Source organism: Protopterus annectens, chromosome 16.part0, assembly GCF_019279795.1.
Source record: "Protopterus annectens isolate FY-2018-M chromosome 16.part0, PAN1.0, whole genome shotgun sequence".
Classification (NCBI taxonomy): Eukaryota; Metazoa; Chordata; order Ceratodontiformes; family Protopteridae; genus Protopterus; species Protopterus annectens.
This window is the reverse complement of record NC_056750.1, coordinates 474971451-474987001: the sequence shown is the minus strand read 5'-3', so window position 1 is coordinate 474987001 and position 15551 is coordinate 474971451. Positions and strand designations below refer to the sequence as shown.

The window sequence follows — 15551 nt, the reverse complement described above, 5'->3', positions numbered from 1 at the left end:
ACATTAAGCACTGGAAGCACACTTTTCAGTTATTAAAATTGAAGGTTATGTGCTTGTCACACCTCACCCTTACACACAAACCAAGCTTTGTCCAAACTAAGAGATACTAGTTTAGGAATGTTGTTGTGTCCCACTGAAATATCAGGATGCCTACACATTTTTAAGTGAAAAGCACTCGAAACATACTTTTGTTCTGGCAACACACACATGATAGGTCACTCCCCCACCCCCAAAACAACAAACAGATGAAGGCTTGTACAGACCAAGGAATACTACAGAATTAAATTGGTATGAATGCTTTCCACACAGTTATCAGAATGTGTACACATTTACAACAGAAAAGTCAGTTTATGATTGCCTTTCACCTCTCACTGTGCCCACCAATTCCCTGGAGGTGGCTCTGGGTCATCTCAGAAGCTTAATACCTTTGCCAGTGGCACAGGCATTACATTTCTCTCCAATAACATAGAAGATTATAAAGTACAATTTTAACAATAATTCTTGTGATAAAACCTAATAACCTACCCATATGAGAAAAGTAAATGCCTGACAAAAATACCTATGCCAAAAAGTGAAGTATAAGAAATGCATACATATAAAAGTTCCATTTTCTACTGGATATAAATTGATTTGTAACATGTTACAAAATCTAGAATGTACTTCAATAATGCAAACATACTTTAGCAAAATTAGAAGTCTTCTCTGCAGATAAATTACCTTCAAAGGAATAGCAAGTCTCCTCATGTTAAACTTCCCAAGCTACACAGTTACCATTTTATAGTGTAAATCCAGGCCTCTGAGCATGGTGAAGATGCAAATGAACTCTTTAAAATTGCTAAATACCAAACTTTTGACTTTGTGTATCAGATGTAAACCTAGTGTAAACTCTACAGCACTGTTAGTAGCTAGCTTTCAACTGTGAATGATTAGTGGGAGAGAGGAGGAAGACACAGCAGCAATTCAGACTACATTACCTGCAGTGGGTGTGCCACTTAGGATACACTTACAAAGTGTAGAAGTAACTTTAGCAAGCTTTTAATTGGAACTAAACAGCACAAATTTATAATTTTTGTTAAACAGTACAAAAACTTTCTTGCCTGTGCAGATAAATGCTTTTCACTGTTAAGTACTTATCATTTAGTTAAAGGAAAGTAATACAAAATGCACTACAGAACACGTCTGAAATTACAACAGAGATAAGTGAAGAATGAATGCAATGTAAAGAGATGACAGAGCTGCATTTGCACAAAAAATGTTCATAAATGGTTTGTATGATCACTCATTGCACTAAATATGAAAGCCACACATGTACAACCAACTGAGAATGTAAAAATGTATGTAGTGTTAATACTGCAGAGGAAATGGAAATTGCCTTTATGTACGTGATTTGCTTTCCTGCTGCAAAGCTGTGTCTGCGGCAAGGAGAGAACACTCTCACTGTGTTTTGTAGTTTATTAGTGTGATTGTTCAAATAATAGCTCTGTAAATTTCATTAATGTGTTAAAATTTTTTTTATAAATATTAACATTTGCTCAGCATGCAGCATAGTGCACACATGGTGAAATGCAAAAGTATGTAACATTTAATATTAGTTGCCTTAAGAAGCGCAATCCCACTTAGCACCATTACATGGCAGTCAGTAACTTCGATAATATGGACAGCATAAATTACAATTGTGAATCAACTGCATGTGTAGCACACCTTGTAAAGACATGGATGCATAAAGGACATGAGATAGTTAGACCATGGCTCAAGTCCCACATTATTATTTTTTAAGCATAAATGATATTAAAGGAACACTCCGCCCTCCCCTACATGAAAACTCAACTCTGAGTTTTCTTTTATCCTTACAAATTCATCCCTGGCACAAGCAGTTCCCTAACTGCATTAAAATGTTTAAGTATTCTTTATTTTGCCCCTTCAGTAGCGTAGGGCTGATAAGCCCATCCCCCATCCATTCATCCTTCAGTGTATCGCGTCGTTTCTGGAGGAATTTGTCTCCTCCTTCATTACGTACCTTCGACACAGTCCAATGAGTAGTTCCACCTGCCTTAGCACTTCCCAAAATGTGACGTATGCTGTATACCTGCTTGCCGAGGTAACAGCTGTTATGAAACTAGTGGTCACGGACTTGTGGAACATTTCTTATTGTTGTGGAACTCTTACTTAGTGACTGTTTCTGCATGGACTGAAAACCTTGTAGAAGTGTTTCTGTTGCCATTAAAACATCAGCATGGAAATCAGGTAGTGTGTAAGGTTTTATATTTTTATTTGTTGCAAGAAAAAAAGTGTTTACCCATTTCTGTCCACTTGTGTAATGGAATGCATGCACAAAAGCAGAAGCAAGTGTGTGTGTGTGTGTGTGTGTGTGTGTGTGAAAGAGAGAGACACACACAGATTGAATTGCGTGAAAGATCACTGGTACTAGCTGCATCGCACTTATTTTGACCTCCGTGATTTTCCCACTCCGACTGTCACAAATAAATGTATATAAATGAATGAATGCCTTGCAGCTGCTAAGTACTGATGCAGCTGGTACCAGGGATCTATCACTCGATTCAATCTGTGTCTCTCTCTCTCACACACACACACACACACACACACACACACACACACACACACACACACACTCGCTTCTGCTTTTGTGCATATATTATGCTGAAGGTAGATTAAAAGATGACTGACTGGGATATTAACATTTTGCTCTGACTTCTTTTTTTTTCTGGTTTGTAATAGATAGTGCCGTACCGGCTGAATGCCGATTCCTTATTCGCGGTTGCACCTTTTTTTTCATCAAACAGTTCTCAGAAGGAATTTTATGACAGTTTGCTTGCTTCTTGGTACTCTGATGATTAGCTTTGAACATATGAGCAAAAATTCTGGCCTTGGCAATATACTTAAGCTCTTATACCAACACGAAAATGCAAGTCCACTGTTTGGCACAATAAAGGTTGTCCTCCAATACCACAGTACTATAGAAAGGCGAACTCTTACAAAGTAGAACCAAAGTTCTTGATTTCCACATAAAACACACAGATTGAGCATGCTTTCGTCTCGTATCGCGAGACTTCATCAGAATCCAAAATAATTTCTCCGTACCCACTGCACTTACAGCAAGATGCAAAGTCTTGTAACCATTACAAGTCTAACTCTAATAAAGGAAAGTGAACCTTATATACTTAAGCTTGTTGCATGCACGCTGAACAACTGATTATTACTGCTGTGTGAAACCAGTACATTGTGTTTATGAGCACTGGTAGTACAGGATTGCGTTGCCGATCTTATCACTGCTCTTTGTTTTGGTGTTGCTTCTGCTCTTGTATTGGGGTACAGAATTTCTTTTTAAGAGTGATTTGCTGCCAGTATGAATAACCTAATCTAGTTTTGAATTTGCCTCAGTCATTAAAAAGTAACTAGAATTGTCTGAAGTCCTACTTCATTAAGATGAGTGTATGTATATTGTCTAAATACAAGTGTCATCTTTATGTATTGTGCTGCACCTTTTATTGCCTATTTTTTGTGTATTATTGTCCTGTACATTATTGAGACTAAACTCAACTGAAAGAAGGTCAGTTGGTCCATCTTTGGGGAAAATGTGTTCTTCCATTATAAATATTTGAGAAGCAGTTACTGAAAACTTCTACAATGTATGACTCAGAAAGTATTGCACCTGGATTAGCAGAATTTTTTAAAAGCTTTGGTGTAACTGGCAAAACAGTTTAGGGAGGTATTGTTTGCTGCCAATTATGATTCTTTTCTGATATTTCTTTTTTTTTTTTGGAAAGCAATTTGTTTGCAAGAGTAAATATGCCTTTATTTTGGCAGCATAATTTCCATGCAGAGTCTTGCTTTTATATTAAAGTATAATGCTGATGTACATTGTTGTAGATAGTGCTTGATTTCAGCAATTTTGAAAGGCACTAATTAACTGATTATATCTAGAAGACTACTCTTAAGTGGGAGTGTGTGTGGAGGTCCAGATAATGTTAATTCTAATATTGCTATATCTGACTGGCCCAGATGTTTGCATACCCATTTACACCAAGATAAACTATTTCCCCTAAATGTGGACAAATACCGATTCATATCTCACATCTCCTTACTCGCCCTTCTTCACTCATAAACATGCTTTTCTATCACTTTATACTGTGATTCCTGTTTGTATTATACTAACTTTTCTGTATTAAATCATCGTAATATAACTTGAATCTATTCTTAACCAGTGTTTTCATGTTATGTCTACTTTAATATAATTATTTAAACTACATCTGTTTTTGTATTTTTAAATACCGTACAGTTATTATTCTTAAAATCTTTTGTAAAACTTTAGAGCTTTTCACCCCGAACCACCACTGAAAATGGGCTCTTGCCCAGTCCAACTTTTCTGATAACAGTAAGTATGCTTCTGAGTAAAAAAGGTGGAATATGTGTGTGTGTGTGGGGGGGGGGCTGACATCACTTAATTAATCTATAGCAGTTCTAATAAAATTTACAGGAAAGATGCCCATATTTACAATCCAATCTATAATATATTTTTTTCAAGATACTTGGTTTATGTGGGGTGGGTGACTTACTATTTGAGCAAAATCATATACATTGATTGGACTGGATAGTACCCTACTCCAACTCTGGAGTGATGTCTTGAGTACCATACATTTGAAGTCTGAGCTGCTAGATCGATCTTGAAGTGCTTCATCTGTGAAGTTTTGGATAATTTGGGGGGTGTATGCACAGGCAATAGTTAATTACTTTTTAGAATTGATGTCAGTTTTTGTTAAAGCATATTATTTCACAATTGTAGAATTTGCTCTATTTGAGGAACACACTGGCTTCCTAACGGAAGTCTAATGGAGCTGTTATTGATTTGCATGACTTTGATCATAGTCTGTCAGAATTACTTGACTGTGATCCATAGTCGAGATTCCAAAACACCAAAAACCTCTTTGCAAAGGAGTAAGCCTGCTTGTATCATCTAATGTGATGAGCAGTGCCACACACTCCAGCTACTTATATATTCAAGCTCCAAGATTGCTCTATCTCCGGGAAAGGGGAAATCCCTAGTACATTCCAGTCTTAAGGTTTACTGTACAATCCCCAGAACTGCACATTAGAGATTGATATTTAATGTTGTTTGCTGTTTTATTAATGATAAGCCTGGTACCCTACTTAATTGTTTTTATTTTACTATTATAGTAAATCACCTCTGTGCTTTCTGCCAGGAATACGTAGGCTATTATCTGTTTGGAAATTATAGATCTGAAAGGAAAGTGCAACTTTTAATAATATTAAAATAATTCACTTACATCAGGTAGATATTGATCTGTAGTTGCATACATATGGGAGGTTGACATAATGGTTAAGGTGTTTACCTTACAGACACAAGGTGCAGAGTTTGATTCTCACGTGGGGCAATGGGTTAGGCTTAAAATGGCCTACAAGGGCACTTAGCCTAGTACTAATCTATGAACCTATGTATTCAGTTTTATGTGCTAAAATAATGTAATATTACTGGGCATACAAAAAAACACTGAGTGGATTATCTCTCAATTTGTTAATTAAAAGTAGATGTATGATATTGTTTGTTATCTTTTGAGTATCAATTTTAAATGATCTCCAGCTACTAGCAGAGCTTTCTTAAATGACCTATACTTTAACATACAGATAGAGCATCATTATCAGCAGAGTAGTTAAGATAATGGAGTCAGTGTGATTTTACGAGGTATTATTGCTAAAGGGAAACCTGCCAACAGAGTGTTAACAACATTATTTGATGGATAGTGAGTAGTATTAGCAATACAAAAATGGTGACTCAAGCTGGAATCAAAGACTGAGGTACGCTTTATGCCTCAGACATAATGGCACATGAATTTCATAACAACTGTTTCGAAAGGTTCATGTCCGTACAATTATTAGATTCTTGCAAATATGACTATTGCTGTACCTTCAAGAGCAGACTGTCGCAGCTTTGTCTAATCAGTGAGGACTTAATTTGGTTATTGATGTCTGTTTTACTGTAGTATTGTTTGCCATACTAAATAACTGCATGCAGGGCAGAGACCACAGCTAGGAAAAACAGGTACTTTGTTTATTTTTAGGTGGCAATGACACACACAGCAGTTTAATTTTAACATAAGAACTGACACAAGTACTTGTATGATTTAAGTATAAATAAGAGAAACTGATCTGAGGAATGATACCGGGAAAATATTTGCAAAAATTCATCTGGCCCTAATACCTCACACTGTTGATTTGTTGCTCTAGCAGATCATGCAACAAGTTCATTAGGTGTGGGTCTTGAATTGCTCTGTAGAGCAGGCATGACTCTCCCTTATAAAGTCTATGCAATACGGAGTATAGTGACAGGTGGTTTAGTCGGTCTGTGTAAGGCACATGCTGGAGCCCCTTGATCTTCTTTATTAGAAACCTCTGAGGTCTCTCTACTTGATGCAGGTGCTTAGTACTGTACATGTCAAAATGGGAATTATACTCGGGTAGGGGCTGGATAAGTGCTGAGTACAGGGGTTTATAACTTCTTTTGCTCTTGAGGCAATGCCTTTAGTAATCAAGTGTGCTATGTAGACAGCTTTCCTTACTACAGTAGACATATGGTTGAAGATTTCATATCCTTTGGAAAAATGCATGCTAAGTAAAATCATGTTATTCTAGAAACTTTCTAAGTTAATAAGAGCAGTTGTTGTTTGTCTTTCGGCTTTTCCCGGTTAGGGGTCGCCACAGCGGAACTCCGGTCCGCTAATGATTGGCAGTAGATTTTCACGAATGCCGAGGTGCCAGCTCGACGTCCAACCTTCAACAAAGGCACGCCCATTTACGCATGTCTTCCGACGCCCACCCAACTGTGCGGAGGACATGCAGACTGATATGTGCATTCAGGTCAGCCATTATCAACAGCAGTTCCCATTGTCCTGGTTTATATAGTAATAAAAATATCCTATATGTCTATGTCGATTATATATGTATATATAACAATATAATGTGTGTGTGTGTGCATGTGTTTCTGCATTTATCTCTATTTCTCTCTCTCTCTCTCTATATATATATATATGTATATATATATATATATATATATATATATATATATATATATATATATATATACGCGTGCACACACGTGCAAATCTATGATGATTCCCAAGAGTCTTCTGTAGTGGTAATGTTATGGGAACAGCTGTTTTTTTGGTTAAAGATGCAGGTTAAAGTTAGAGGCAGGGTTATCTTGTGTTACTACTGTGGAGCAAGGAGGCTTTGCTGGTTACAATGGTTAGTAATCCAAAAACTCTTATACATCCATAAACCAATTAGCGCAGCTAATATGTGAACCATAGATGTAAATCCATTACAAAAATAAGTGCACATGGTAGATGTACAGATTTACAACATAGTGCTCATCTACCTCTGTAGGACAAACTAACTGTGCAAGTTAAACAGTGTGACAAACACTCTGCCTTTAAAAAGGATTACTGGTTGGGTGTGCATAAATTTACTCCCTGGCATGATTGGCCTGGCACTTCCTGTAAAGGGTGGAAAGGCTTATGTCAAGCAGAGCGCCTCTTTGGCCTTCTTCAAAAGGAACCTTAATGATTGGATGGGAGATAGGAAATTCAACCCGGGGATCATGTCAGTCACCCTGCTAGACAGGGGTCCAGGGAAGTAAATACTGTTGGAAGAAATAGCCAGGGAATTGTTATGGCTAGGGCCGATAGCCTAGTACCAACCTATGAACCTAAGGGTGGGTAATGGCAAAGGGGAAATGTCCTTGCAGCTGAACTGATTTGCAACTCCTGTGAGTCTAGGATATATGACTAAGTCACATCCTTGTATTGAAGCAGAGTTAGTGGGAATAACATGCTTAGGCCTTCTTTCCTGGTGACTCTTGGGTGACCTGCGGGAGTGGAGAAGGAGTATGTGCTGTCTTGTCTGCACTGAAGGCTGGGATCTTTTGCAAAAGACTTGTACAAAATGTGTATGCATGGTATTTTTAGACAGTGTGTGCACTAGTGAGTGCATTTCCAAACTATAACATGACTACAACAAAAAGGTATAGCACTCAAAATGCTTTAATGTACTTTTTGTTTTTGTGTTTCAAGCCATCTTGAGATGCCAGTATCTGTAAGCTTAACCCAACTCATACGTTTATAGGTTTTGGTTCTTGCAGGGGGAGCACATCATTAAAATTAATGTGTTTCTTCTCATGCCAACCTCTGTTTCTTAACTGTCCTCTTGGGCAACTGATATTTGTGGTTCCACTGATTTTCACTGAATTTTTTTTTCACATCTGTTGTAAGTGTTACACGCCTATGAATAGGGCTCTTACAACTGTATACATATCTTTATTATCATTTGCTGAAGATATCAATCTCCACTGAAAATTAAGTTTCTTAAATTTTGGTACATTCCTTAAAAAAATGATTAAATATATAAAAATAGCCACACAATTCTCAGTTTATGGTAAGAGAAGCCTGAGTCAATTGGTTTGCATATTAATTGTTTTAAAATTGCTACAGTCATCCCTGTATTTCTGTTAACAATGGGTGCCAGCAGAGGTGAAAATTGTCATATCCAACTTGATGAGGTGATAAGTGCATTGGTTTCTGGTTTGGTATTGACTTTCATTTCATTGAATGAGAGGTTTAAATGCTGAGTTGTTTAAGATGTCTTATGCATTTCAGTGTATGCATTCATCTGAATGTGTTAACCAGTGAAATCTGATATAAACGCATTCTATGAACACCTTCAGGAATGCATGGATCATGCAATCCCAAATAAAACCAAGACCCAATCCTCCAAAGTTAGGCATCCTGTCTGGTGGACCCCAGCCATAAACAAACTATACAATAGAAGGAGGAAGCTACTACATGATAGAGCAAAATCCCAAAAAGGGAAGGCATCTCTGATCAGTATTAGCAAAAAACTACGGGCACTCATAAAATCGTCTAAGGCCAGCTTCGAGAGAAAAATTGCACAGGACACTAAGGATAATCACAAGGCTTTCTTTAGTTATGTTAGGAACCTGGGTGGGAATTCCTAGATATGCTCAGAATTAGTCCAAAATGACAAAAAATACACCAAACCCACAGACATTGCCAACATCCTAGCTGACAGGTTCAGCGCAAACTTCTCCCCCCTTTCCCCACCAAAAGGGCAAATATCTATCCCAGCAGAGTGCTGCCCCCCTGACATCTCAGATGCTCAGGTAAGAGCCACCCTCTCCAAAGCAAAAAACACAGCATCAATGGGACCAGGCTGCGTCCTACATAAACTCCAAGAAGAACTAAACCCAAACATAAAACTACTGTTCAGTCTCAGCCTTACTACAGGATATGTACCCAAAGAGTGGCGTACAGCAACAGTGGTCCCTCTCCACAAAGGTGGTGCCTCAATGGATCCTGGAAACTATCGCCCCATAAGCTTGACTAGCTTGGTCTGCAAAGCTATGGAAAGGATCATCATGGACCTCATAAATAAAGATATTGGGGACCTACAGACACTGGATCCTACCCAGTTCAGCTTTGTTAAGGGCAGATCCTGCCTCTTAAACCTGGTCGATTTCTTTGAAACAGTCACCAAGGCCATTGACAAGGGGAAGGTGGTCCACACAGCCTACCTGGACCTTGCAAAAGCCTTCGATACAATACCCCACTCGGGCATTATAGATAAGCTCACCAGCTTAAATATAAACCCCTATGTCACTAGATGGGTTGCAAACTGGCTCAAGGACAGAACCCACATGGTTAGAATTGCTGGAGCCATGTCAGACTCCAAACCAGTTACAAGTGGCATCCCACAAGGCTCAGTCCTGGGACCTCTCTTGTTCGGTATATATTTCTCGGAGGTACAGGCCAACACGGAAGGACTGTGGCTGACCAAGTTTGCAGATGACTGCAAACTGGGCGCCATAATCGACTCTCCAGCTGACACAAGCATCCTACAAAAGGGCCTCATAGAAACAGACAACTGGTGCCAGAGCCATGGCCTCAAGCTAAACGCCAAAAGTGTATAGTCATCCCTTTGGCAAAACAAAGTGCCCACAAATTACCACATAGGTGGTAATCCATTAATACGGAAGAAGTAATTAGGGACCTGGGGACCCAAGTTGATAGCAATCTCTCATTTGACAACCACGTGGCCAAAGTGGTTAGAAAAACATTTTATATAGCCCACCTAATCATGAAGGGATTCACATCTAGCTCAGGGGAGGTCATCGTGCCTCTTTACTCATCCCTCATCAGGCCCATAATTGAGTACAATGCCCCTTTTGGGATGTACCTTACCAGATACCTGCAGCAACTGGAAAGACCCCAAAAGTACCTCACCAAGAGGAGCAAAGGGCTTAAACAGATGCCATATGCTGCCCGGTTAAAGAAACTCCAGCTCTACTCAGTGGCATACCACCTGCTCAGAGGCGATCTGTGCCTGATGTATAAAGCCATGTCCAACCCAGAATTAATGGACATGATGCACCTCAGAAAATCCAAATCCCATCGAGCTACGCGCTCGAGAGACTTGAACCTCAGCACTGAAATAAATAGGACATGCTGGAGGGACAGATTCATAACCCAGAGGCTCCCTTCACTCTGGAATAAAATCCCAGTCCAGGTTAGGCAGAGTCCTTCATTGACTCTCTTGAAGAGGAATCTTGATGAGCAGATGGGAGATAGTAGGTTTACCCTGGGTATCACTTCTGTGTCACTGTTAGACAGAGGCACAGTATACTAACCTCAAAAAAGGGCATAGCAAAATTAATTTAAAATGGGTGGCGAAAGCCAAACACACTCTGGCTAGGCTTATAAATGCCCTAGGGCAGATAGCCTAGTATGAACCTATGAACCTATGAATTAAGTACAAAGTAGTAAAGTTAGACATTGTCTAGGTGCATCATGTGGAGAGACAAGGTTTGGCTTAATTGTTTGGGGTGGCTATGCTGTTTTATAAAACGTGTGTCACTGTCTACAGAATTCTGCTCTGTTGTGGAACTCATAGTCATAAGGGAAGGTTGGAGAAGAGGTTAGTGCAGACTTTTTTTATTAAATTACTACTTTTTAAGAATTTTACTTTTTGTGTGGCTTACTAGTTAGCTATTTTTATACAATATTTATAGTGTTTTCCTTTTGTGGATAGTGACAGTATGTTTGGAATTAGTTTTGTTGAGGGGTTGTGAAACCAGAGTTATCACTTCACCTCCTGTGATATCCCTTGATAACTATTTTCACATCACTATCTGACATTTCTAACCTATCAGCAAATCTTACTCTCTACTACTGTTCTCAACCTACAAACATGTAAGTATGTATTATATATTGTATACATGTTGCAGTTCAGCTGTTCTTAGTTTGCTGTTTAATACTTACAAGTTGTTTACTGCACCTTTTTGCAACTGTGTATTGTATTTTGTTAACTTTGAATTATCTAGCTTTTACTTTGTACTATGTAGTCTGAATTGTCGTTTATACTTTCTACTATGGAGCTTTTCTCCCTGGGCCTCCACTGAAAATGGGCTCTTAGAGCCCAGTGGACCTCCCCGGTCACCAAACTGGAAATAAATAAATAAATAAATGTATATGACAGTGATTATAGCCATGCTTTATTGCTCAGATACTGGCCAAAATCAGGTATAACTTTTGTATTACCCTAATTCACACTAGTAGGAGAATAACCTGACTGGCATTGCAATTAATGAATTCCAGGAAGCGTTGGGCCAGTGTATTGGTGCTTGAGTAGTTTTCCCAGTTGATGGAGGGGTAGTTGATGTCTCCTAGTATGAGAGTGTTGGGTTGGACCTTGATAGATTCCAAGGTACTTAGGAACATGGAGTGAGAGTCTAGGGACATGGTTGTTGACCTGTAGCAGGCTATGACCTGGATCGTCATCTTACCCACTGTTAGTTGTACCGTAAGTATCTCTGATGCTTTATGCTGGGCTACTAGTCTGGAGGTGTGCATATCCTTTATGAATATGAAGACACCACCACCTTTGGAGCTTTGACCATGTTTTGGGGCTGAAAGGTGTGGAATGAGTTATAGCCTGGTTGCACAGGGGTACTTTATGCTGCTTTAAACCAGGTCTCCATTACAGCACAAATGTTGATGTTCTCCATTTTGAGGAGTGCTTCAAGCGAGTCCCTCTTGGGCAAGTGAATTACACCATAAGTAATTGAACCAGTCAGTGTATGGCTAGTTAATGTTGCCCAACAGCCTGTTTGGATGAATCTTGATGGACTCAATACATCCCAATAGACAGAGTGGGTGTCTGAATTCATGGAGGTGGTCCTGTATCTGCCATTTACTTGATTAGGTGTCCTACCAACACTTAATTACACCTGAACTATCTTGAGGCAATTCTACTATTGCACCAATCTGGAGGTGTATTTATCTGTAATGAATCATGCAACACTACCTCCTGCAGTTTTCATGCCTTCACTTTGTGTTCAGAATGTGTGGAAAGAGGTGTAGCCTGGTATGGCTGGTGTTCTCCCCACAGGTACGAACATGGTCTCTGTGACTGCACAAATGTCCAGTGAGTGCAGTTTCATATTAAGACTCATGTAATTTAGCAGCATAACCTTGAGGTTGTTTTTAAATGGATTTTTTTTACATCAGGAATTATGCCCTTGAGACACTGCATAAAAAGGCACTACAGGGGTAGCAATAGCCTTGGCAATTAGAGGAAATCCCATGGGTGACAGATTAAGACAATCTCTGGCATAGCATCGAGGATGGTCAGTCATGTCATCCAAGGCTGACAGATACTGTATCCCCTTACAATGACACCAGAAACTAAGCCAAGTATTGAAGTCCATCATTTTTGGTTTGTACTGAGGCATCATCCTACTTGAAGATAAAATACTGCTTACGGCTTGGGATGTATATTTGCCTGACACATGGAGTTTGAGACCTCAGTCATGTTTTTTAACTACTGTTAATGCACCCGGTTTGTGACAAGGGTAACCTTCCACCCTTGCTGAGAACATACACACCACCAACATAATAAATTATAAATTATTAGTCCTAGGCATCTGAATGAAGTCCAGCTGCATGTTAACAAAAGTTCCCCAGGACAGAGGTAAACATGCTGCCTTAATGTTGGCAGTTGTACTTACATTATACTCTTGACATGTCCCACAATTTTGAACAATACTGAAGTATCAAACAGGAGACTTGAGGGGGCATACCAACTTTGGGTAATTTGATTAAATACAGCTGTGTTACATGTAAGTTGATTTGCCCTTACCAGGTAATGTAGCAAAGAGGCAGGCCCCACCAGTCAGCCAACTGGATGTGGCCATATGGCATCAGAGGATTTTCTACATCCATCATTGAGCCACCTCTGAACTTCTCCCTGCAATGCTTCAGCTGGAAAGCATGGCAACTTTTCCAAATCAAACATCATTGTTGTAGTTTATCGTTAAACAGATTTTTGAAGCAATCTACAACTGCTTGTTTAGCACCTTGGTGTGCTAAATTGCTACCCTTTTTTATAGCATACTGGCCTTTTTTATGTGGACATTTGATTACAGACAGCCTCTTAGATTGCAGAAGTGCATTAAACAATGATTTTATGTACCCTGAATTTTTAATTTGTTTTCCTGAAGAGGTCAAAAACCCTCTCTCTTTCCAAAGTTGCCCAAAATCATGTACCATCCCAAAATCATAATTGCTGTCTGTACAAATATTGGCCAGCTTGTCTTTGGCTAACTCATAGTCGTTTTTGCAAAGCTAATAACACAGCTATTTGGGCAGAGTGAGCACCCTCTAATCTTTGTTGCAACAGTATTGTCTCTTTGGTGCAGGTGGCTATTCCCACAGTGAATTGGTCTCTTTGATTTCTTCCACATGAGCCATCCATGAACAAGTTCAGATCAGCATTGGGTATGGCAGTATCCTTGAAGTTCTTTGTAGGAGAAAGCAACTAGTTACACAGACGCACACAATCATGTGCTTCACCATCATCAGCAGTAGGCAACAGAGATGCAGGATTTAGAATAGGACAGTGGATCATAGAAATAGATGGATCAGAAAGAAGTGTAAGTTCAAATTGATTTAGATGTGCAGTCAAGAGTGGTTGGGTTTTCATTTTAAGCAAAAGTGATGATACAGAATGAGGGACAGCTACTGTGAGATCATGCCCAAGCAACAGCAATTGTGCAAGATTAACTAGAATGGCAGCAGCAGCAACTACCCTTAAACTGGGTGGAAAACCTTTTGCAACAGAATCAAGTTCCATGCAGTAATAAGCTAATGGATGATAGCTGTCCCCATGTTTTTGTGCAAGTACTCATTGAGCAAATCCATTTCTTTCATGACAAAATAAAATAAAAGTTTTATCATATTCTTGTAGCCCTAAAGATGGGGCAGTAGCTAAAGCTTGTTTAAAATTATGAAATGAATTTTCCTCTTCACTATTGCAAAGGAGATTCTGTTGTGTATGCTGCTTTAAAAGATTTGTCAAAGGTTTTGAAATTTCTGCATAGTAAGGAATTCACTGTTTGTAGTATCCTGTCATACATAGGAAAGACCTAAGCTGTCGCTGAGTAGTCCGATGTGGGGCCTTAGATATTGTATGAATACGAGATGGTAACACTAGCCTGCTACCATGTGATATGAAATGACCAGGATAATGTACCTGAGGTGACCACAATTGTAGTTTTTCTCTAGACACTTTGTGTCCCTTTTCTGCAAGGATACTGTGATAATGCAAGGTATACCGCTGACATTGCTGAAAGAAATTTGATGTTATTAGTAAATCATCTACGTATTGTACTAATGCGGTCCCACCAGGAAATGTCACATTCTCCAAATCCTTTTTCTGACTTTGAGAAAATAATGAAGGATATTCAGTATATCCTTGTGGCAACTGTGTAGCGATATATTGCTGTCCCTGATAAGTAAAAGCAAACAGAAAGTGACTGTCAGATCGAACAGGTATAGAAAAGAATGCAGAACATAAATGTATGCCAAAATACTAACCAACTGTAGGTGGTATGCAATGCAATATTGGTGGTGGATTTGAATCAACAGGAAAATTAGGCCATACTCATTTATTTACAGGTGTTAAGTCTTGTACATATTTATAAGTATCCTTTCCGGCCTTTTTAACTGGAAAAAATAGGAGTGTTATAAGGACTTTTAGCTGATATTATTACTTGCTGTATCAGAGACTGACTTATCGGTTATAGTCCCCGCTCTGCTTCAGGCTTTAGTGGATATTGTGGCACTCTAGGAAGAGGTTTAGATGGGTCTAATTTTATTTTTACTGGTTCTGCTGATTTCAGTATACCTAGTTCATTTGCATGCTTTGCCTACAAGTTGGCAGGTACCTGCTGTAGTAACTCTCCGTCTGTGTATGCTTCCAACAGGGTGTTCCTCACCTTCTGCTAAAACTGCCAGAACTTCCTCACCTGATTCTGTCATAACATTTTTCAAACAGCACTTCTGGGGAACAGTAAATAGAAGAACCCAGCTTGTATGACAAATCTCTTCCTAGCAAATGTACTGGTGCAGTTGTACTCAAAAGAAAGCAATGCTTTTCTTTGATGA

At 39.1% G+C, this 15551-nt stretch overlaps 1 protein-coding gene across 1 annotated transcript in view; it reads left to right on the top strand.

The window, feature by feature from the left end:
• Positions 1–15551, top strand: part of RALGPS1 (Ral GEF with PH domain and SH3 binding motif 1) — a 3844659-nt gene that overhangs the window by 2411191 nt on the left and 1417917 nt on the right. The window lies entirely within an intron of this gene.